Consider the following 25795-nt stretch of genomic DNA (forward strand, 5'->3'; position numbering starts at 1 on the left):
TCTAATTGTGCTAAGTAGCGTGGGTTCGATTCTCGCTTTAAACTAGAAATCTATCGTGAGAAATGATTCCCGATTGTGCCACTGGGCATTACATTCTAATCCATCGCGCACCACTTCCTTCAAAAGTCAAATCATCCGCTGGAAGCATTAAGGTCTTTTTTACATGACAATGTTGGTACAAAAATGTCTCAGTTATTAACTATTGAATGTTATAAAGGCATACATTTCAAGCGTATGTTGGAATAAGGGCGAATGTAACATGATCGATGTCTCTTCATCGATCCTCTTTTCTGCGAATAAAAATGACAAGATGCAACTTTCTTAGCGCCTTTTAACTTCACGACGCTAGTCAGCGAAGCAATATAAACTAAAAACATGCCAACAAACTTGCATCTTGTCACCTTTTTCACAGAAGAGAATGTGGAGAAATCGATAATGTTAGATTTGTCCTAATTCTAGCACACGCTTGATATAGCCCAATGCCCAAAAGACAAATGTCCATAGAACACTTGTAATGTACAGTGAGTCACAGTGAAAATCGTCCACCTTGAACATTACCAGAAAAGTAATTCGTACTATTCATGTATAGAATAAGAATTCAAATCAAATGGCTCGTTACGTTAGTTCAGCAAGGGTCTTGATAATTGTATGCAATTCAAGTCATTAAATATTAAAAGAATAAATTAAGCTTTAAATTTGTAAAAATAATCAATAATAAGGTCACAGTGAAAATCGTCCACCTTGCCGTTATGCATGATTTTTGGGGTAATATTATATAGTTTTCATTCATATCATTTCTTTAACTCGCGCACACATATACATTCAAGCACAATCTGCTATGCAAGAATAAAAAAGGTTTAGTTTTTTAGAGTATTTCCATTAAAATGTCGAAATAAACATGCATCGTCAGATATCAGAAAACTTGTGATAAAACTACACAAAAATGGCAAAAATCAACTGAAAATCACCAAATTTGTTGGAAAAGGGTGTACTATCGTATAGAGTATAATAAATCGCTACAAAATTAAGCATTGAAGTAAAATCAAACCCAAAACATCGTTGAAGAAAATTATCAATGGAGCGGTTGAGCGTTAGCTTCTTCGCCAGGTTGATGCTGACCCCAAGATAAGTGCACCGAAACTCGCAATTGAAGCGAAAAAGTATCTCAGGAAGCAGGTATCTCAGAAAAAGTATCTCATAAAGCCAGAAACTATGCGTAGAGTGCTTCGAAAACATAACGTTTCATGGCCGAGTTGCAAGTCGGAAGACGTTTGTATCACCGAAGTACGTGAAATGTCGTATGGAGTTTACAGAAACACACGTTGGAAAGGATTTCAACTTCTGGAAGCACTTACTATTCACAGATGAGAGCAAGTTTAATATTTTCGGATCTGACGGCAGGGTTATAGTTTGCCGGAAACCGGATGAAGACCTGAAAATGAAAAATCTTTGTGAAACTGCTAAGCATGGTAGTAGTTCCGTGATAGTTTGAGGCTTCATTCCAGCATCTGATGTTAGTAACTGGCACTTTATCGACGGGACCATGGCTCTATACGTCTATCTTGATTCATTGGGCATTACATCTACCAGCATAAACATCTGCAACATACAACGGCAAAACCGAAAACTTGGTGAAAAAATGCCCATCAATCATCAATCTGCCGAGACAATCTACAAATCTCAACATTATCGAGAACTTGTGGCATCTGTTGGATGTTTAAATCAGGAATCAACAAATAACGAGCAGATATACTTTGAAAAGTGCGCTTACTATTGAGTGGATTAAGATCGCTAAAACTTAAACTAAGAAACTTGTGCGATCTATGCCAAATCGTCTCATGAAAGTTTTAAAGAGCAAAGGCTCACCTACTCGATACTAGTTTATGGGTTGACACCTGAAAAAATCACAATTCTTTTAGATCAACTATAAATTGATATCGGTGGACGATATTCACTGTGACTTATATTTGAGGTTTAAATTTAATTTATTATTTTTCCTGTTTGTTTTTAATATTCATAAAAACAGTGCCACAATGAAGTAATGGAAATATGCAAATAATTGTATGAATTAGAAAACCACAGCTTTTTTATATATAATAATAACAGAACGTTGAAAGGAAAATATGAGGGTGGACGATTTTCACTGTAACTCACTGTAGCTCAATATTGTAACAACACGGTCCTACTTTTGATTGACGTCATCAAAGAAATAAACAGTAACGCCAGAAGAAGATCTCAATCTTGTAACTGTTTTGCGTACAATGAAATATTATCTATCTGTTACTTGGCCGAACAAAAGTGAAATTGAGATGCTACACAACAAACACCCCACCGTTCGTGTTCAAAACAACAAAGAAATTAAACTTTCCCTGAACTGCCCAAAAACAGCCCCAACACAGAAAAACTACACTTCCATTTGACCACGAATTAGAAACAAAAAGTACACCCAGGTGTTCCCATCGGTATCATCGCACCCCATGAATCCCTCAGCGCCACAGTAATAACAGCCCCAACAACAATAAGCTCATTTGCGACGGTCCAGCTTTTAAATTTATGAATACTAATCACTATCCAATTCAAATACCACCTCATCAAAAACAAACTCATCAACGTTGGGAAAGAAAATTACTCGGTTTGTGCCAGGTCCAGGCTCAAAATCCCGTTGACAATTAGAAGGAAAAACCGTTGTCAATGCCTTTCTCTGTTGGGCACCACCTATGCGACATGAGTGGTCATTTGGAAAATTAAGATCTTGAAAAAATTGCTTCATTAGGGATTCACTCTTTCACCTCCCAATAAACAATCCTTGTTGGAAACAATTGTGCCGAGAGCCCGCGTAATAACCTACATATAAGGGCGATGGAAATACGAAACGATGGCCGCCCAACGAAACAGATGCCAATGATGATGATGATGATGATGATGATGATGATGACGGTTGTGGTGGTGGTGGTTAATTTCATAAATGTTCTCATAAATTAGCCGCAAGCCCAGTTACACTAGCAACGGGCAACCAGCGGACGGCAAAGTCAAAAGACATCACGAATTTCGGAATGCATTTTAAATAGCTGGTACCACGTTGAATTAGTAATGTGCGGTGTCTGCCCAAGCTTTCTAGCTTATTGTTCCGATGTACAGCCATTGCTTCCTTTCCTAGAGGCGGAGAAATGTGACCATAAGATTAGCGTTTTGACCATTGTTAAAAAGCATTGGTTAGACATCAACGCGGGTAGATTATTGGGTGGGATGCTGAGTAAAACGAATATTTCGAACATTCTAATTCATGATCAGATGACTGCAAATTTACCAAAAAAAATGCTTTTGCAGGTAAAACGTAATTCGTTGTTTTTTGCAAATAATGTCTTTATTACCAGTCTCCAAAAAAATATTGCCAATGCCATGGAATCTAAACATGATTCCCCAGCGTTCGATTTAATAATTTTAAATTTGACCTTTTTTCATCAATTCTTCAACTGTCCTTGCTGATGTGATTCTCAACCATCCATCCATATATCTGATTGTGTATTACCACTAACTTCGGTCAATCACGGAGTTGTGTAAATTGTCTTTTCAAGTTTCATCATGCAGTCATCGGTTCAAAACATCTATCTATCTATCTATCTATCTTCTTCTATATAAATAAAAATGGAGTGGTGTTTGTTTGTCATGAAATGGCTTGAGAACGGGTCAACGGATTAACGCAAGTTTTTCACTATTGCACTCCCCAAGGGATGCGACGTGTTCGTGTGAGGAAAAAATTCGGGAAAGTCTCCGGGATAATCGGGAAAATGAGACAAGACTAAGGTGTCGTTTTTTATGGAGGATTTCTTGACGTTTTCCAACATCCTACTTGATGGAAAGACAAAGTTTGCCGGGACCACTAGTTCGTTATGAAAGCTTTTGAAACCTAAACGATGTAACAAAATTCATCACAGGCCTTATCTCTAGCATTCACTCATGTCAAATGATAGAATGGATGTATAGCTAGTGTGCCGGAAATAAAAACATATTTTTGAATTAACGGCACATTTTGGAGAGCCATGGTTTATCTATATAAGTGTAATAAGCGGCTCTGTTTTGTTAAAAATCTTTGAGCCAGTATTGATCTAAATAGTGACTTTATTATTTTGATTGCTTTGGTTTGGCATTAAGTCTAATAAAATCAGGGAAAAACAGTGATTTTCTATTCCCCGATGTTTCGGCACAATGTATTTTGCCTTCTTCAAAATATATTGCACCGAAACGTCAGAAAATAGTAAAGTGAATTTAAAATGTTACATATTATGTTGTCGTGATACAATGAAGCTACGTAAACATAGTTTGATAGAGGGGGTGGAGGTCTGTTTACCTACACTTTATCCAGGTGTATCCTAGCTTCGATATTCTAGAACACTTTGGATGTCTTAGAACATTTCGAAAAAAATGCTTTTCCTATACATTTTACAATACATTTAAAAAGAAAAGCTCGAACTCTTACGTAAAATGTGTATAGGGCAAGTGTACCATTAGTGGTGCACCTAAGGAAAAACTGCTAAAACACGGTGTTAAGATCATGAAATATATGATCTCAAATCCTTCTATCATTCAAATGTATAAAAATCACGATTCATTTGAAATTTCCCTGCAAAAAGCCTTGCACCAATAATAGGAACACTGTTCCTTTAGTGGAGGTATATTTTAAGGATGGTTCCTTTAGTGGCGCAAACCATTGATTTCTTATGGGACCCTCCACTATGGGTACTGATGCACCACTATAGGTGCAAAGGAGCAAAAAAATTAACCAAAGTAATTGTTTTAAATAGTTTTACGGTTAAATTTCATGAATATTATTCGATTACTTGTATCATTTTCACATCGTACATAATACCAAAATATCACATAATCATTTATTAGCGCGAAACATGCCAAAACACACTACCTCCACTATTGGAGCTCCTCCACTAAGGGAGCGTTTGCCCTTGCAAAAAGTCGTCCTTAAAGGTTAAAATAAAAATCAAGTGTACAATAATTTAAAAAAATAAATCATAGAAAAAATAATAGAATGGCATTGAACACTTTACTAATACGCATGTTATGGTTCTACATAGAAGCCACAAATATTTTTTTATCTACGAAAATATACAACAAACCTCCTTCCAAACGCGGGTCCGGGTATTAGAGGGTTAAAGTAAGTCCATTGGTATTTTAAGACTACATTGGTCTGATTCGTCCAAAGCGTGCAATGATACGAATAAAAATAAAATGAAAAATCATCTTTAAAATCGACCTGGCCCCAAACAGCTGTGTATTGGAGTGTGCGTTGAACAAAAGTGATCACTTCTCACTGTACAGCTAACCTCGTCGGGCAGCGAGAGATTCGTCACGCCGAATACAATGGACACTTAATTCTTATTTAGAGTACACTCTCATCAGCAGCGTAACAGTCCGGCGAAAGGGTTCGACAAGAAACGACAAAAATTCGAACGAATGGTACTTCGGCTGAAGGGTTTGTTAACTGGCTGACTCGAAACGGTAGCTACATACCTTTACAATTTGACGTGATGTCCATAAAGTATAGCACGAGAATGTACGACTATCATCCCAGACGCCAACTGGTCGAGTAGCGGGAAGATAAAATTTGTAAGCTTGTGTTGCCCTGCCGTCTTTGCCACCGAACATCGTCTGAAGAAAACTGTTTTAAAATGAAATGGTTTAAATGACTGGAAAATTAGCATAAGAAAGACAGTATTTAAAATTTCAAAAGCAGGAATGGACCATTCCCCGCCGGTGATGGCAGCAACGTTACGGGAAGTGCGGGATCGTCCCATTTTCCGTGCATATTTAAATGTTCTGTGGCTGAGACGTTGGAGAAATTGATGCATGGAGCTTGGAAAGCAACGCGAGAAAAACGGTGTCTCGCGTAACGAGGGGAAAACTCGGTCAAACTTCATGGCTGCCGACGATAATTGGTTCGGGGTGGTGTTTGGCTTAAGAAATAGGAGCATGGAAATATGGCATTTGCTCAAAGTCAATATGTGTTGCCCGACATTTATTTTTGAGTGGGTGCGATTATACATAAAATTGGTACAACTCCATAGGATCGTAAAAAAGGCTTTAAAACTTATGAGCAACTTTAAAATCAAGATTGTGGTTTCTGTAGTTTGATAAACTCTTAAAGTACTATTCAGTGAAATTTATTTCACTGAACTGTACTATTCTTCTTCTATTTTTTTATATTTGAAAAATTGAATGTTTTTATATCCCATAAATGCAATTTAATGTGTTATCAAAAGTATCGAAAACCGGGGTAAACAGATCAGTTTATTGAACTTTCTTTATACTATCCTTTAGACCTCAAAAATCGTAAATTGACATTTACACTCTGGGTCGAAATTGATCACCATATAACAAAACATCTTCATAAGTAAGAAATTATACTATCGAACAAATTTGAGTCTCCCGAATCTTCAAAATAAGCATGAACGTGATTGACCAGAACAATCAAAATTACACCAGGAACCAACAGACGGAGCGTGGGAGAAGCTTATCATCTTCAGTGTATAATTTCGAGAGCTCCATACATTACAGAATCAATAAAAGCGCCGGGCACGTCATTACGGGCATTGGAGAGAGGAAGGAATGTTAGTGTGTCATACATTGCTACTAAATACCGAGAATACCACTGCATCTCCATGGTTGTCACGGGAAGAAGTTTTTGTTAGACGAAAGGTCTTAGAACAACACAATTCTCTTTTTTGATTATTTTCGGTTTAATTGAAAATAATTATCGACCGAAGTCATCGACCCGTTATCAAAGCTACAGGTTTTCCCAAGGAATGCAATTCAGCTGGAAGTCACAATCACATAATAGTTCACCATGATTAGGACAATGTATCCTTAACACGGATCGGTTGATGCACTTCATCAAAATCGTTTTCCAAGAGCCATGGCGCTTAAAGATTAACTCTTTATTCTACGTAAACTTGGTAGATAATAAAAGTTCGGAGCACTAACGCTGGAAATTGTCATTGGATAAACATCTGCAGTTGTATATAAAGAACGATGACATTTTGAAAGAATAATAAATTCAACAATGTTTAGTATTTTAATAAGTGACCGACGAAAATGTTTAGGAGAATTCATAGAATGATAATATTTTGAAAGAATAATAAATCCAACATAACATTATGTTTTCAACGTTGAGCAATAAAAGGACACAATTATCTCTGAACCACAAAATTGACTAAAATAAAACGTTGCGTCTTCCAATCCAAAAATGGCTGAGAAATAAGAGCATTTACAAGAATTCATCCTGTAGTTTCGTTATTGTCCTCTGATGAAAAATATTGTTGCCCAAAATAAATTGAAGATCCGCCATTGTGCAAAAATTCTAGTTTGGTTTTGTATACATATGTTGAACCAAACGATTTTTCGATCAATCATTATTGAATAATCCATTAATGAAATGTTCTAAAGTTATTCGACCAAACGTCCACTCGACCAAGCGTCATTCGACAAAGTGCCCTAAAGCCCGCCTAAAGATAGGCAATTTTAATTAAAGTAAGCACATTTTGCGGAAAAAACGGTTCCATGATCGATAAACAAAGATAAGCCTGCAAAAAATAAGTATGTTTTCAAAAACGAGTTAAGTAGATCATGCTTAACCCCCTACTAGCAGTTTTTTTTTTACGACGAAAAAAATATTCAAATCGTGATAACTTATGCTGGATGCGGAGATATTCCAAAATTCTATACTCACGTAAATATAAAACTCCAAATATAATTCACGTAAATTTCTCAGGCTACAGAATTTTTATAGTATTCGGATATTCGCTCTTCGGAAAAATATATTAATGAGAGTATATTGTGAAAAAAATGAAGCAATTTGGTGCAACCATCTTTGAGTAATGAGGTTTCTGGTACCACGCTGGCCAAATATGGATCTTGAAAACTTCAAAATACATCATATCGTAATTTAAGATATCTTAACTTAACTTAAGAATACTTAACCGATTTGTATGTTTTATGTATATTAAGTATTTTATTACCTGGCATTGTATTGTTTACATCTCATTTTAAATTGACCAAAAACAAAATGGCCGTCGAAGATATTTTATCTGGGGAATGTCGTTAGTCCCTCAAGAAACATCGGAATGTCTTCAATACCAGTTCATCAATTATTAAAATCCTTAAACTAGAAGAGTTTCTTGAGATCCTGTGAATAAATGGTGCAAAAATATTGAGAAACAAAAAAGTTTGATTTGAATATTTTTTCACGGAAAAAAAATGAAGCTGCTGGTAGAGGGGTTAAGCTAACATAACATTTACTAGTTCTGACTTTGTCAGTAATGCTAGTTTCTCCTTTGAAATCTTTGAATAAAGTTATGCAAACTAATCTTAAAAAAATTGAATAGTTGAAAATCATCATTTGACATCCAAAAACTAGTAAACATTAAATGTCTGTGATGCGAACGAAATGTTTAGCATCCATGAGAGGAATTGTTATCCGGTTCCGAACAGGTGAAATAAAAAAAGGGTGGTGAACAGGAAAAAAGTATTCTTTTATCATGTTTTTGGATTCATCGCAGTTCTTCTCTTTTGAAGCGAAAAAAGAAAGATACAACTTTTTCATACTGTCATCGTTTATGACAACATCCTTACGTGCGCCAAAATATTTTCGATTAAAAAGTAATATTCTACAGATCATATTTTAGCATTTTTTCGAGCAAAAATCTCAATGAAATAGCCATAATCGTTGTCTTGAGGTTATGGACTAAATTTCAAACAATCATTTCTAGAACGTTTGTGACCTTCACCCCGCCGTAGCTAAAAATAAGATAACAGCGTTTCATTTGTACCATATATACGCTCATGTGGCATCCACTCTGCCACGTAGATTTATTTCGGTCGTTCGTTTAAATAACTCATACACAGTTATGTTACTCATTCTGTCAACCATTTAGAGGCAATCAGTGATTCTAATCTATTGCTATTCCGTCTTTCCATCTGCAGCTTTCTTTCCGTATCAAGCACTATTGGTTACGTAATGATGATTAACATTAGAGCACCGCCAAAACTGTTCATCATCATCATCATTTGGTCTTGACACAGTCTGTGGTAACACAAACTCATAAAAACTTCTGCGGCAATTTGGAAAAGTTTACTATCAAAAATCTATTTTAATGACATATGATAGAAAAAAAACATCACATTATAAATAAAGTTGCAATATCCAGAGCACGGTAGAATATATAGAGACCGCCGAGTTGTGCAATCAGATGTAGCTCACCGGAGTAGGACAAAAGTACGTTTCCTAGGCCATTCATGTTACTAACGGACGTCAATCCTACGACGATCGACAAAAAATTCTTCTTCTTTCTGGCGTTACGTCCCCACTGGGACAGAGCCTGCTTCTCAGCTTAGTGTTCTTATGAGCACTTCCACAGTTATTAACTGAGAGCTTACTATGCCAATGACCATTTTTGCATGTGTATATCGTGTGGCAGGTACGAAGATACTCTATGCCCTGGGAAGTCGAGAAAATTTCCAACCCGAAAAGATCCTCGACCGGTGGGATTCGAACCCACGACCCTCAGCTTGGTCTTGCTGAATAGCTGCGCGTTTACCGCTACGGCTACCTGGGCCCCCTGACAAAAAATTATGTCCATTGAATAATGAATAGGATGGGCGCCTCTCACCACTGACTGATGCGTTGTTGTGATATTCATCGTCAATTCAAGATGTCAATCGAGCTGGTTCATACAAACAGATATGGCGGTAACGTGAGAAGCGATGAAAGGTAAAGCCTAATTGGTCCAATGATCTGATGAGGTATTATTTAAATATCAATAACTAGTTTGTAACAGACAGGGAAGAGCTGCTGAACTGTGATAAAGAGTGTCCATTAAAGAACTGATTTCGAAAGATGTTAGTCAGCAGCGTGTATTCTTTTGCACATCTCAAGACGATTCAGAGTTACATCATCCAAAAATGCAAACTAATGCATTTGAAAAATATCATTTTTTTTTGCAAAAAATCGGAAAAGGACTTTAATTCGATATAAGCTCGTATGTGACAAAAAATATACTGTAAACTAAGTAAAGTGAGATAAGTCTTCCCTCCTTTTATTATTACCTGTGTACGTCTTTAGCTTGGTCGCAATTGTGTTAGGCTATCACGATCCCATCATCGTCGTCATCCAACCCTGAATGACAGCCAGTTTACTATTGATCGGATCACCTGTGCGGGGCAGATTGCGCTTTAGACGTTGAAAGCTCCACTAATGTCAAAACTCCACCAGACATCAACTCAAAACAAACTGTCACTCTTCATTGATGGTTGCTGCCCCTCCCTCGATCGGTCGCCGCCATCCTGCAGAGATGTTCAACTAGACCTATGTATCTCTTACCTTCAAACGATTTCAAAAGGAAAACCCGATCATCATGCCAGATTCCACCAGCATCATGCGCCAAATCGCAATACTATGCGGCGGAAAACTGTGTTTCTAGTGTCATGTTAAAGCCCTTTTATCAGTCAACCTCATCTCACCTGTTCATCCCAACTAGGGAACTTCTTGGTCTGCTCTGGCGCAAAGCAATCTAAGGCGCTTCGTTTTCGAAACGGGAGCAATAAATGCACTATCATCAATTCGAACCAAATGCAAAGAGAGAACGGAACGTCGAGAAGAAGGAATCTAGTTTAAAAAGTTTATTTGGAAAATAAACAATCTGCCTTGAGGTTCAGTTGCAGTGGTCGAGATCTGTTTCATCCACAAGTTCACAGTCCCAGTAGGGGGACTAGATCATAGATGGAGAAACGACACACAAAATCTTTCTGAAGTAGATATGGTATAGAGGGTGATACCCAAGTGGTTGGACTTGATCAATCTCGCCCCAACTATGGCACCGGATTAGTGAACCTTTGGATAAGTGTCATTTTGTCGCGAGTAGGCACCTTCGGTCATGGATCCTGACGGCTGGGTAAGCTGGTAGACGTTTGTCCGGAGAAGATACGGCGGTCTGCGAAGATTTAAAGTCGGCTAGATAACCAGATTGTGAGGTCATTATCGTAATTGGTACATCGTGCTTTTGAAAGTGAGAGATGACTAGGATTTACGTGATACTGATTATCATTAATTATCGGCACGCGGGGGTACCTTTCGCTTGGCATTTGTAGTCTTTCGAGGTGAAACGCTAGATATGTACCGTTTCACGGCTTTAAAGAATGAAGGTGATTCTCGGCTTACAAGCACATAATTAAGCAGGGAATTGTTACAGTCGTTTTAACGGTTTTCTTCGACGTTTGTTTTCTGATATATTAATATGATCATCATAAGCTTTTGAAAGCCCAATATCATGTAAGCAAATAAAATGTTTGGATATAAATGAGCTTCATTAATTAGTAAGCAGAACCAAAAATAGTGAAAATCAGTTGGGTAGCTGGTGGGATTCCATCCGATGTTTCCAAAAGACTAGTCAGGACCGTTTATTAACCAGCATCATCGAAACCTATCGCGAAGTTAGATAGTTCTCAGCAAATCAGAATATTGAGATACAAAAGTTTATTGCATAATATTGGAACTGGCGCCACTCAGCAATCAAGTTCTGCATTCCATTGATCTCTATCTGTTGAACATGATTTCGCAGCAACTTTGCTAAAGACGAATTCCATGTCAAATCGGTCAGTCACAGATCTCGACCATCTTCGATTTGGATTAAATTTTACACATGTTTTCAGTATGATAGAATAAGATAAATAAGATAAATCGATCATTTTAACTCAAGTATCTCGTTAAAATGACCTTTGAGATGTTGTGAGCAATTTATTAAAAAATCTATTTCCGAAATTGTTGATTTTAGACAAAAATGTTCCACGGAGAAGTTGCAATGAACTGGAAAATATAGTACAAATTCATTATCACGGAAGTTTTAAAAATAAAGCCTAAATTTCAAATTACACAAAAACCTGATTTTTTATTTCTTTTTTTAATGTTTACCACAGAATCTTGATAGGATACAGATGTTTGGCACAAAGTTAATTCGAAATCGAATATGGCTACTTCAAGAGAAGTGATGGTGATTATCATTATGGCTTAGAATAATTTAAAGGTGCTTATTATATCATTGAAACATGTTTATTTCTACAAAATATTTAAATCGACCAAAAATTGTTCTTCAAAAAACTTTTTAACCAAAAATTCCGAAACATCTGTTTGCTGTCAAGATTCTCTGGTGAAAATTAAGAAAAAATGTTGAAGTGGGGTTTTAGTGGAATTTTAAATTTAAATTTTATTTTTGAATTTATCCATGATAATAAATAAATTATTTTTTTGGTGTATATTTCTTTCTTGTAGCCCAAACGGATCACTACAACTTGTTCATAGCACAGTAGTTTTCTCTAACGCCAACATTTTCTCAACTAGAATTTTTCAAATAAATTGCATGCAAAAACTCATAGGCCATTTTCAAAATTCAATCGAATAATCTATTTATCTATGGAAAACACTATTTCATTATAGAATAAGGCAATTTATTTGAAAAAAACGAGTTCCAAAATTGTTGATTTCGTCAACTTTGGGCTTCGTGGCCTTGCGGTTAGTGGCGTCAGTCGTCTGGGCGTATTGTGCCACGAGGTGTGGGTTCGATTCCCGCTCCAATCGGTGAAAACTTTTCGTCGAACGAAAAAATCATCTACTGGGTGTTTCATGTTGTCAGTTGCCTAATGTTAGTGATCGTTCAGTCTGTGCAACCTATACGCTGAAGACGGTGTAAATTGTCTTTTAAAAAAAACTATCATTTTAGCTGATCAAGATCAAGATTTTTATCTAATAAGCGGATTCCACACCAGTGCTTAACCATATGGGTAAACTTGGTTTACGGCTTAAGCGAAGGCGAAAAAATCGGCCTTAAAAGTATCAATAATTTTATTCGAAATTTATTTCAACATTGAATATTCCATGCAACTCATTAGTAGGAGCTTCAGAATCAATTTAAAATTTTATTCTGAATCCTCTGCAAAGCAGCTTTTTTTCTGGTATTACAACAGCTAGTCCATATCGGTACAGCATACAACTTGGCCAGCCTTAAAATTTATTTGAAGATCAAAAGCTTAATTTTAAGTTAAATTTTTATCTTGTATGAGCTGTAAATACTTAACATCTTTTGACTTATTTATTGGAACCCCTCTCATCGTGACAACATGTCTACTTGATAACTAAAGAGCTTTTGGTTTATGTGGGAATATTTGCAAGTATGAAGAAAAAATATCCAAACTTTATTGCAATCTACTTCAGATGACACGCAGGCTTCGTCCTTTGGCGGAGAGGCCTGTGTAATCCGCAAACAAAGATTTTTGATTCTTGACATCCCTGAGGTAACTCAGGTAAGTCAGATGTGAAAATATTGTAAAATATTGGTCCCATTGCCTTGAGGTACACCAGCTCTTACAGGAAGTATTTCAGACTTGGAGCTCTGATAATTAACCTGAAGTGTACGATTTGACAGATAATTTTGGATTATTCTAAGTATGTTGGAAAATTAAAGTTTTTTTTAATTTTACAATCAAGCCTACATTCCAAACACTGTCGAATGCTTTTCCGATTTCTAGAAAAGCAAGACCAGTAGAATAGCCTTCAGATTTGTAGGAAGGAATCAAATTTGTTACACGTAAAAGTTGATGAGTGGTTGAATGTCCATGTCGTATTCCGAATTGATCATCGGCAAAATTGAATTTTCATTGATGAAATGATTTTTCCAAAATGTTTACTGATGGAGGAAAGCAAGCTGATTGGACGATAGCTGGATCGCGAGTGTGTTGAAATTGCCTTCTCCTCACGCTTTAAAGACGGATCAAAAGTGTTTGATCGTCGTCTATAATCACAGATTCGAATTTTACTTCAACTATTGGAATTGCAATGCCCCTTACTTCAACAATGGAATTACTCAAAGATTCGAGAGCATTTTCATGAAATATTTGAAATGGTACAGGGACATGATCTGAATCAAAGTCAGCGTGAGTAAATAGTTGGTTACACAGTCGACTAGAGTCAATCAAGACCAAATCAATCGTGGAAAGGTTTCTAGAAGAAGAAAAACAAGTAGGGCTATCAGGGTATTAAATCAAGACATATCCTGAACAGTATTCATCAAATGAAATTCTGCCGTTGTAATTGCTTTGCGAATTACTCCATGAGCGATGTTTTGCATTAAACTCATCAATGACAAAATTGTTTGACGAGTCAATTCCGCAAGTCATTTTGAAGCAAGTTAATTTGCTGCCCAGTGCATTGGACAGGCAAATATGCACAGCCTTTGAAATTATATTTACCAAGCTGTGTTTCAACAGAAACACTGAAAGTTGATGTTTTAAAAGTTGTATACACTTATGAATGATGATTGTAACTCCCTCACATGCTTCATCAAGCCCATCATTACGATAAACAAAAAAGGTTGGATCCAGGTATCAAATAGCAACAATCTTATTACGCTACAACAGTTTATCACAACTTGAACAAAATACGACAATAATCGCTCACCGCCTGTGTAGTAATATTCTAAGCTATGCATTGCAATTTTCGAGAACTTTCTCCGTGTTGGTAAACATTGCTACATTATCGAATAACAACCAAAACACAAATTTGCTATTGTGTTCAAAAGAATTGATTAATCACGATTAATGATTGCAAATAATTAATTAATGCAAAAATATTGCCCTCTGTGTTAGTCATAACAATTTTTCTTGAGATTGTGTCCCAATTTGACAATTTGATTAACTGATCAGGAGGCATAATCATGATTTTGGTATTCTGACTTCTACCCGTGTACAATCTTTGAATTCGACAGTATTTTGTGTCAAGTTTATCTAAATAATCAAACCTATCCATAACCTCTAATTTGATATCAATCATTCCTGCCCAGAAGATGGGCATTCTTTTTTTAAACTCATCGTGAAGACAACGCACATGATCTACATCTCGCACATCATGCTATCTCCCGCGGCGAAAACAGTGAATAAAAATAGCAAAGTATTCAGAACCCTTCTCTGATATAAACAAACAGCGGCACCATATAAGGTAAATCAATATTACACGGCATTCGTGGATTCTCAACTCCCTGTCGATCAAACATCAAATCAACAAAAAAAAAGCCCACATCTCTTTGCAATGATTGTTTGGTGGCAACAGCGTTCGATGGATGAGTTTCACAGGTTCACAGACAATGATAAATATTTTACCGTTAACGGCCGTAGGGCAAACCACAAGGGTCCATATCACCATCGGCAATGGCGTCCACCAGAGTCCACGGTTATGGTCAAATAATGTTTATACGAGTCAAGATAAACCAAACGCATTGAGCACATCTGTCGAGCGTTTATCAAATGTAGTCCCTGGAATGAGTCGATAAAAAACCAAGCCTATCGATATGACGGTTGCCGAGTTCACAGAAGCTGCACAGCACGATCCCTACGCGCTTTTATGGTGAAAGCTTTCGCAGATCTTGATACCCTATGGACTTTGAAGGGAAAGCGCCTGTTCACACGAAGATAAATCACACCATTCAGTTTTGAGATCGTCCAAACAGGAAGCCGCTGCGCACTGCTGATCCAATTCCGATCGAATCTTCGCGCCACCGTTTGGTACAACTTCTATCGAATGGGGGGAACCGTATCCAAACGGATGGATGTCGCCAGTTGCCATCTTCGGCTCGTTTCGTTTGGCCCTCCTCTGATGGCGCCAGCAGCACAAAGCATAGTGGCACCATCCATGGGCCAAAAATTGGAAATAAAGTTTTTCACGTTTTCATGGATCAATAATTTTCTTCATACCAAGATTATCCTGAAGTCAAGAAAGTTCCTAGAGACATTTTTTTGATGTTTAAAGTTCTGCAGGATGGACAAATTAAAGTGAAGTTTGCAAGAACGTTACATGACTTCTCGGCGAGAATCGAACTCACGACTCCCAGTTCGCTAGATAAAACAACGCTTTCAATTGTATATGCAATTAATTAATTCATTATGCGAATGAAATTATGAAAAAAATCCACGTGCTCGGCTGGGATTCGAACCCAGGACTCTTGTATGCTAGACGAGCGCTTTACCAACTAAGCTACCGAGCCACTTGGTGACCCAATACCTGAGTTGGTTACAAGTTTAGAATTCAAATCCCTACAGACCAAGCGGACCCCTTTCATAACCCATATCCATCCATCTCATGTCAATACACACGCGGAGAGAGCGAGTGCGATTTATTTAGTATTGAAACTGTAATTTGTCCATCTTTACCACGCGTAATGAGTTAATTAATTTAATAACCATGCGGATTGGATTACCGAACAGCTCAATATAAGCGTCAATTTGTATATGCAATGCCTAGGCGAGATTTGTGTAGTGCGTAGCTCCCAACTTCTGAAGGTATTTTTCATCAAATTTGGTGTAAGCTGCTTTATGACTGCTTCGTAGAACAGATTGAACCACTGTGGCACAGCTCTCAGCAGCATCCATTCGATTCCCGGGCCGATCTCGGGTCACAATCTCGGCTGACCTTCGGATCGGCATCGATGACCAAGAGAAAATCACCAACGCGTTTTAATTTCAACGCGGATATGGAAGCCCATTTTCAGCTAATAAAAGTCTTGGCACCGTCGTCGCGTGCGCGCGACTTACTGAAACGATCGGGCGTAAATCATCGCATCACGGCTATCGACGCTGAGCCTTATTAGGATGATCGTAAAATGTGATGTTTTAGAGAAGGCGCCTATTAACGGCTTTAGACACTAGGTTGGTCAGTAGTTAACGGTGAAGAAAAATATATGTGAGGAAAGAAATCATCACACTCAATGCTGCCAACAAATAATCCAAATCAAGGTTTAAAGTCTGCTGTTAGACTATATGATCCCCGAAAATTCTTATTTTAAAAGTTGAACATTTCAATTCTTTTGAATTAGCCCTGGAAAGGCGGACATGATATATACGAAACGATTTCACCTTCGAAACGAGACATTCTGCGGGTCATCATTAAATGGCTTACCTGAAAAGAGAAGAATAAAAAACATATAAGTTTGAGGTTTAGAAAGGCATACGTCTTGAAAAGGTAATAAAATTTGATATTGAAAAAAACTAATACATAATATATAATAATACTAAATATGAACATTATATATAATTACTCTAGCCATGTAAATATAAGTGCCATATTAATTTTCCAAAGGTTTTGTTGTTGTTTGCACCATAAAAAGTATGTTTCAAAAAACTTTTTTAATCTTTTTATAACTGTTGGGTTCAGAAAATAACATTACCACGAACGAACACAAAGGCTGATGTAGGACAACCTTAATGCTGAATCGGTTCAAAAACAGATTTTGTTTATTCGCAATGAGAAAGTAAGGCTAGTTATATCTATCGTTTCATATATAACGTAGATAAACTCTTCAGAATTTCTAGGAAACTTGAACTTTTCTGTTCCCACTCTTGTTATCATTTCTGGTCAATCAGCACTCTAGAGGAGTTGTAACTTTCTAGAGAAAAGATAAATAAATCTGTAATTTTCTTACTTTTCTTAACTTCTGCAAACGAACATTTTCGTGTCAAAAGAATCTTTCAGCGACCTCAAGAAGTTACTTTGAAGCACGCTCAAAATTTCATTTTTGAACCGATTTTCGTTCTTTTAGCAAAATAAGAAAGATATGGAACCGAAGAATGGAGCTCCAAGAATTCCGTTACTAGATTTTTTATGACTGGTCCCGATAGGGCTACAGCAATGCCTTCTGAAATTCCTTCAGTTCTTCTTTGAAGTGTTCTAGGGATTTTTCCAAAGATTTTTTATTTTTCTGATGGAAAATATCTACAAAGATTCTTCTAGATTTTGCGAAGAGTTTTTCCAATATAATCTTTTCTGGGATCCAGGAATTTCTCCAATGATTTCTCTGGGAACTTCTCAAGCAATTATACCGGGGATTACCCCAGGGATCTCTTCAGAGATTTCTTCAAGGATTTTTTCAACGTTTTCTCCTGATATTCCTACAGAAAATCCTCTAGAAATCTTCCCAGAGAGTCTTTCAAGGATTCCACCAGGAAAATCTCTACCAAAAATCTTGGCTTTATTCAAGAATTCCTCCAAAGATTTCCTGTTATTTCTCCAGTGATTTCTGCAGAAATTCATCCAAGCATACTTGCAGAAATTTCCCAGGTAGACCTCTCGACAAACCTTCAGCAATTATTCCGGAGATTTATTAAGGGATTCCACAAAGATTTTCTTCAGAACTTCCACCAGGAATTCCTCCAGGGATTCTACTAGAAATTACTTCAATAATTCTCCCAGGGATATCTCGAAGAAAATAAAATCGCTACATGAGTCACTACACAGATTTTTCTAAGTAATCCTCCAGGAATGCCCGAATTTTTCTTTTCCAGAGATTCGTTACTGGCCTCCGAAAATTCCTGTTCAAATTCCTCTAGAGATTCCTTCATAAATTGGTTTAAGGATTCGCCTAAAGTGCCTTCAGGGATTCCTCCAATAATTTTTCAAGGAATTGCTCGAGGAACTCTTTGACTGACGAAGTTTTTGATAAGACCCTGAATAAATTCCTGGAAGAATAGCTCAAGCAATTCCTTGAGCCATCACTGGAGGAACCTCTAAAAATTTTCAATGAAGGAAACTTAGAACATCGTTTTCCACACTTGATTTCTGTTACCCCGCAGCCTGTCGGCGCCTCTTCTTCTTCTTCTTGGGACAGAGCCTGCTTCTTAGCGTAGTGTTCTAATGAGTACTTCCACAGATTTTAACTGAGAGCTTTCTTTGCCTAAGTTGCCATTTTCGCATTCGTATATCATGTGGCAGGTACGATGATACCTTATGCCCAGGGAAGTCAAGGAAATTTCCATTACGAAAAGATCCTGGACCGACCGGGAATCGAACCCAGACACCTTCAGCATGGCTTTACTTTGTAGCAGCGGACTCTAACCACTCGGCTAAGAAGGCCCCTTCTTAGAGATATCGCTCATAAGATTCATGAAGTAATTTCTTGTAGAATTCCTAGAGGAATTCCTGGTGGAAACCCTGGAGAATTTCCTGATGGAATCCCTGTAGAGGAACCCATGGAGCCTTGAAGAGGACTACCTGGGGATGTATTTTTGGAGAAATAAATGTATCTTTGCCGAAAGCAATAGAGAAATATCTGGAGTAATCCATGAAGAGATTGTTCTATCGTAACCCTTGGAGAAAGACTTGAAGACATATCTGCAAGAATCCCTATGGAGCATTTCCTGAATGAATCCATGAAGGAACCTCTGGAGAAATCTCTGAAAGAATATCAGGATAAATCACTTGAAGAATTTCTGGAGGAATATCTCGAAGGATTCCTGGAAAAACCTTTGGAGAAATTCTTGCAGAATTTCCGGTAAAAATTTTATTTCAGGAATCTATGAAGGATTCGTTGGAGGCATTCCTATGCAAACTCCTTGCGAAATTTATAGAAAACATTTTCCGGCAGGAATCCCTGCAGGAACTTCTGGCAGAATTCCAGGAGGTATTGCTGAAGATATTCCTGAAGCCCTATTGGAGCTGGTCTCAAAAATCTTAGTAATCAAAATCAATCATTGAGTAATCCCTACTGGATTCCCTGTAGAAATCGCTGTATAGATTACTGTAGATTATATTACAGGAATGTCTAGTAAAATATCATGAGAAAACTTCGAAGGAATTCCGAGAGAGATTTCCTGGAGCCATATTGGAACTGGTCCCAACATTGCATTTGCGGTCAAAAGTTCTTATTTGTGAAAGATATAACGTCTTTTTACAAGCATAAAGTATCTTCGTACTTATCACAAACTTTAATGTGACAAGAAAACTGATGAACCCATGTTCATTATTTTCCACATTTTCCGAGATTATTTCATGATCTGGCTGTGTCAGTGCATATATCAATATAAGATAATGTATAGAAGATTGGAGTGTATGGTTCTAAAAGAATAATATAATATATTGAACTACATTTAATACTAAATATAAATACGCTTATTTCTGATCATCTTTTTATTTTCATTTCAGAGCACTTCTGCCAATTAAGGTAAGTCTAAATATCAAATCATTCAAATCTACCCCGAAACGGTCTTTCAAAATAAACCCAAAAAAACGATTTGCTTTCATTCTTAATGCTGGGGTTAGATTTTCTTCGCTCACTTAGAACATTAAATACTGCTTGACGTGTAAGTCGATGATGAATCTATATCCAGTTACTTGATCTTCTAAATCGAATGAAAACGAAACGAACTTCAAATTAGCTTAGAGAGCGATCGTATCATAAGCAAATCAAAAGTGCTCACCTACCACCCGTAGTGGAAGTCTGGTAACCGAAGATGTGGCGCTCACTTCGGAATGAATATCCCCTACAAGGTTCAACAACACTCCCATCAAAGAGCTTAAAAATGTGTGCAGGGGAAAAAAGACGACGCAGCTTCTTCCTCGATTAAATTTGATTCAGCTTCGATCAATTCACGACGTCAGCGAATCGATCGAGCACACAGCAAAAAATAAACTAATATCGACCGACGTAAATTTAGTTATGTATCAATAATTGGACGTAATTGAACTCGATCATATCCATTTTATTATACTTCGAGTAGCAACACAAAAATTGTGGAAATTAAAGTTACTTTGGTGAGGTGACCAAGAAGTATCGGACGCGGCTCTCATTCCCTAGACCAGGGTTCGAATCCCGGTCAAATTTTACATCTTTTTTGTCAACTTCTCAAACCAGTTTTATCATTTGCTAGAAACCTATTTTGAGCATTTGATGGATGGTTTTGTACGCTTAAAATATGATATTATGTACCATATTTGCGGCGGGACTGATGAGCACATTACAATTTATTTTTTACTGTGTAGAAGATCTCCGCAATGTAGTGCTGGAAGTGCGGCTCAAGCAAATCACTATAATCAAATTGTATTTAGCCTTACCCTCGTGGGCTCATGGCATAGGCTCCGCACTCAAAGCTAGCAATCATTAGTGAAATTGTTCCGTTTAGGGAAGCTTTTCTTTGACTCGAAGCCGTGAAGTAAAAGTTCAATCAAAAGAGAGGCAATCGGTCAATTCCGAACAGCACCGAAACCGCGGCGAGTGTGTATTTGGAAGCCAATTATTGATTTGTGTATACACATTAGTTTGTACGCCAATGTAGCTCTCACTTGAAATTCGCTTTTTCCTACAATTTGAACGCTGCTGCGCGTGAAGACTATACAACACTTCGATCGTTAAAAATGGCATCATCGGATGGGTTAAATGAACTGTGATTTAAAGCGTATTCGTTAGATCGGACTTTTTTTTTGCGATGTGAGCTTCATTGTGGCACTTGCCGTTAATGGAAGCTCATCTTAAGCAAAGCACTTTCATATATCCAATTGCATATAACTAGCAAAAAAAGACTACTCTCATGACAAATTTAAATTAGCGTGCAAACGCTGACATTTGCTAGAAAGTTGGTACTCAATGTTTTTGAGGTTGTAGGGATTCAGAGGCAGACATGGTACATTTCAAAGATATTCAGTTGGTGGAGAGACATGTTAAAATTAATTGTGGATACCCGCAGCAAAATTTGCATAGGTAGTTCTACACGAATTGACAAAATTCGAACGGTTACCACAGCTAAAAAGGAAGAAAATTAGCATGTTGATGAGCACGATTAAAATTCACCCGTTGAAAAATATGATCATTAATCAAGCTATCGTTACTTGAAGAATGAGAATTGTTTGAGCTTCTACCAGCAGATCTGAAGGTACGACAAACATTTTCGTTCATCAGGCTGGAATGAGCCTACACAATTTGCTTGCGTGTAGGGCAATTCCATAAATTGGACTTATGGTTGCCCCGCAATTTGCACATAGAAACTGGTGTCATTTTCACAGACCAGACGTTCTTAGAACCTATTCGAATCAATTATGAAGCATCCATGCTGCAATGTTTGCACCTGCAGGCACTGAATGGGGTTCTGGAAATTACCTCTTGGCTTCTGAAAATGTTCCCATGTCACATGAAAAAAAAAAACTTCCACAGCTTCAATAGTTTTAGATCACATTTGTTAATATAAGCCTATCCGACGAATGCCCGATTGCATTCTCTTTTTATTATGAGTATTTGGACTATGAAAACCACTTAAGTTTTGATCTCTTCAAACGATTTCGAGCGATTGAAAGACTTTTCAAGATGGTATTGAGCAAACTAATAGTTTAGCCGTTATAGGTAAAAAACTCCTGTCTCATCTCTTCAAGTTATTTTAGAAGTAGTTCGCGATCTTTAAGAGATTCGGGCAAAACGCGAGTCTCCTTTTTTATTCCGTTTATGGGATTAAAAATTTTCTGCATAAATCCATCAAAGTCGGAGAAAAAATCACGATGGGTGGCACACTTTGTTTCATTTCATTGCGTTATTAATTTATTTATTTTTTAATATTTACTTCACGGGTTCCAAATCAAAGGCGTAAATTTTGAAAGAGTCACATGAAATTCTAATCCACAACTACCTGCTATTTTTTAGCTCGCTTACTAACTACACTACGAGAATTCACACCACCCTGTTTTTGGTTGATTCGATAGATCACTTGTTTTGTGATCAACTAACTTAAAAATAAAACAATTTTAAATGAAAACATTAACGTAAAAACGCACAATGTTTATCAAAGAACAATCTTGTCATTAGTGTTATTTATTTGATTACTGAAACGAAATCCAGAGAAACCCTTTTTCATTTTATTGCTTCATATTATCCCATAAATCTTAATTTTAACGGTTTGATTTATGTTTGTATTAATTAGTCGTCCATATATCTACCTGGCTTTGACTTTTAAGCTTTTTCTTTCATTCCGTTCAATTTATAGTATTTTGAACTGAACTGCCTCAATTTTCTGCATGAAACCACCAGCTGTGATTCGAGTTATCTGTCTTCCGACGCAACTTCACAAAGAAAACAAAAAAAAGTGAACGGAGTGACCACGCCAGAGTCACGCCACACCGTTACGGTCATTCCAACTGTGCATTCTCCGCTAATGAGTTCTTCTTAATCATTCGACGATGAGGACTTAAAAATCTCATCGTATGAAAGAACTTTTTTTTTAACTGAAAGTCAAACTTAAGCAACATCGTATGTTCCCGGCAATGCGCTTCCCTGCATTGTCTCCCCATGTGGTCACAGCTGTTACATGCGTCAACAAGGCTACCAACTTCCCAGGTGTGACCCCACCGAAGACATTTAGCGGTGCACTGGAAGCACAGAACAATTATCAATTTAAAATATCGTACGCCTAATGCCAAAAATACTGATTTTCGCCATATGAAAACTAGATGGCGGTAATGCACAAACGTGAAACTCAAGCAAAAACGATACAAGCGCCTTGATTGAGCAGCTAACACACTACCAAATATTATAATTGAGGGCTGTTTTGCTGTACGATGAAATAAATCTGAGTGGTATATCTGTTTGTCTGTGGTGAACCGTTCTGTGGCGGCAAAGACGGTGAATTATGCCGAAAGGAAGTTGCTACTGTTCTACACCATTGCATCATTTATCTCGAGCGATGACCACGACTAGCTGCCGATGTCAGAACCAAACGACTTCCAGCTGTGTTGAGCCAAGAACGTGCTGTCGATGCATTTTCCATGCGTATACCTACACAGGATGTGGTGTGCATGGGCTCTCAAAGCTTGGTCCAAGGTAAATCAGAGCAGGACGCGCGAGGGTGCCATCAGATTTTAATTAACTTGTTTCCCTTTCTCGATGCGTCCGTCCATCAATTCATGCCCCATCCGTGATCATAAGGTTGTTGTCATGATGTCGCACAAGCGTGTAGGGGAACTGGGGGTTCTACGCGCTTGATCCCATGGTAGGGAAGAAGGAGACTTAAGTTGTGAAAGACATTATGATAGAAACATATTGTGCTCTGCAAGATAAATCCACGTAATGCGATTATCTGAAAATGTCGATATACGGTCGCAGTAGTAATGAAAATCACCAAATGTTTTAGATTTAGCAAATTTGAAACATTTGTGTCCTTGAACGACGAAAAAATCCAAGCCTACTTGAATTTTGACGTTGCGTTTGAATTGCGCGCATATCTTCTGCGCGTTACCGCCGCCGCTGGATGTGGATTTAATATAAGCGCCGCAATATGTTTCGCATCAAATTATAGAAACAGCCATCCATTTTCATCTTTCAGGTTTACATCTATTAAAAAGGGCACATTTGTAAGGTTCAAATTAACCTGCAACATCAGCACGGCATTACTCACCGCTCTGATTCAAATTCCAGGCAGTCATTTCACATGAAATATTTCATTTTTTCCTGTCAAAAGTCTCATTTTTGAGACTTGTTTTAATAACTATTTTCCAAATATATCTTTGAAAATTTACAATGCCTAATTACTTAAAACGTCTCTCTAATATTCTTGATGATTTCAGTTGGTGATTTGACCTTTCTGTTTGAGAAATTCCTGAGCTGTTCGAAATTCGAATTAAATCATCCGGGACATGGGACCAAACCAAAGAGCTTCCGAAAAAGAAATCATGAAAAGGGCAAAATTTGTTTAAAATTATCCGAGTTGTGGAATTAAAATTTTCTCCCATCATTCGGGAGTAAAGCGTTTTAAGAAGCTTGATAACGCAGAGGAATCATACAGAAAGATTTATTTTTAATGCTTTTTAATGAGTTATACTTCTCCGAGGCCTTAAGTGTCCGTATGAATCCAAACGGTATAACAGATTATGAATTCGAACATTTTAACAACAGAATTTTCCATAGATATCTATGGAATGAACTCACCTAATGATTTAACTTTTCTTATTACACTTTTAATGAGCTATTTGAAACAAGGCTTTAATTCTTAGAAAATTGAGAATATTTCTCACCTATCCATTTCTAGCTATTTGTAACAATCATGATCCGTAGCACATCGAGAGAACCTGTTTATCATCTTTTGCTACATTTCATTTATTCATTTATTTAGTTAACATCCAAAGAGATAACAATGAATCAACAATTTCACGCCACAATACTCGGTTCGTGGCCGCATCTCTCCATCCTCGGTTCTCGCCCACGCTTGCCAAATCAAAACGCACTTGATTCGCCCATCTAGCTCACTGCGCTCCACGCCTTATTGTACCAACCGGATCCGAAGCGAACACCATCTTTGCAGGGTTGCTGTCCAGCATTCTTGCAATATGCCCTCCCCTTCGTATTCTTCCTGTTTTGGCCACCTTCTGGGCTGGGTTCGTCGAAGAGTTGGGCGAGCTCGTGGTTCATCCTTCGCCGCCACACACCGTTTTCCTGCACACCGCCAAAGATCGTCCTAAGCACCCGACGTTCGAAGACTCCAAGTGCTTGCAAGTCCTCCTCGAGCATCGTCCACGTTTCATGCCACGGCTAACGTTGTTGTCAGCCATCAGCAAGGATGCAAGGCAGACGAACTCGTCGACCACCTCAAACGTACCCTCGTCTATCGTAACACTGTTACCTAGGCGAACTTTATCGCGTACAACTTGCATGTACTATGTCTTGGCCGCATTCACCACCAGTCCAACTTTTGCTGCCTCGCGTTTCAGGCGGGTTTACAGGTCTGCCACCTTTCCAAATGCTCGGCCGACAATGTCCATACCATCCGCGAAGCATACAAATAGACTGGATCTCGTAAAAATCATACCCCGGCTGTTAAGCCCGGCTCTCCGCATAACACCTTCTAGCGCAATATTGAACAAGAGAAACGAAAGTCCATCACCTTGTCGTAGTCCCCGGCGGGATCCAAACGAACTGGAGGGTTTGCCTGGAACCTTCATTCAATT

General features: G+C 37.7%; 2 protein-coding genes and 1 non-coding gene across 6 annotated transcripts in view; 1 reads left to right on the plus strand and 2 right to left on the minus strand.

The window, feature by feature from the left end:
• LOC5569388 overlaps window positions 1-25795 on the plus strand; it is a 356577-nt gene that overhangs the window by 130260 nt on the left and 200522 nt on the right. For 2 of the 3 annotated variants that reach the window (XM_021853571.1, XM_021853574.1), the window contains one exon: window positions 20021-20039. The exons of the other annotated variant lie outside the window; for it this stretch is intronic. The gene's annotated coding sequence lies outside the window, so the exon portion shown is untranslated. The remainder of the gene's footprint in view (window positions 1-20020; window positions 20040-25795) is intronic. 3 annotated transcript variants of the gene reach the window in all.
• The window catches only part of LOC5569385 (autophagy-related protein 16-1), a 372239-nt gene that overhangs the window by 53771 nt on the left and 292673 nt on the right, over window positions 1-25795 (minus strand). The gene's annotated exons all lie outside the window — the stretch shown is intronic.
• Window positions 16020-16091, minus strand: Trnaa-agc. Its single transcript has one exon. It is a non-coding gene; the product is annotated as a tRNA-Ala (tRNA).

The sequence above is a fragment of the Aedes aegypti genome, chromosome 1, assembly GCF_002204515.2.
Source record: "Aedes aegypti strain LVP_AGWG chromosome 1, AaegL5.0 Primary Assembly, whole genome shotgun sequence".
NCBI classification, from domain to species: Eukaryota; Metazoa; Arthropoda; class Insecta; order Diptera; family Culicidae; genus Aedes; species Aedes aegypti.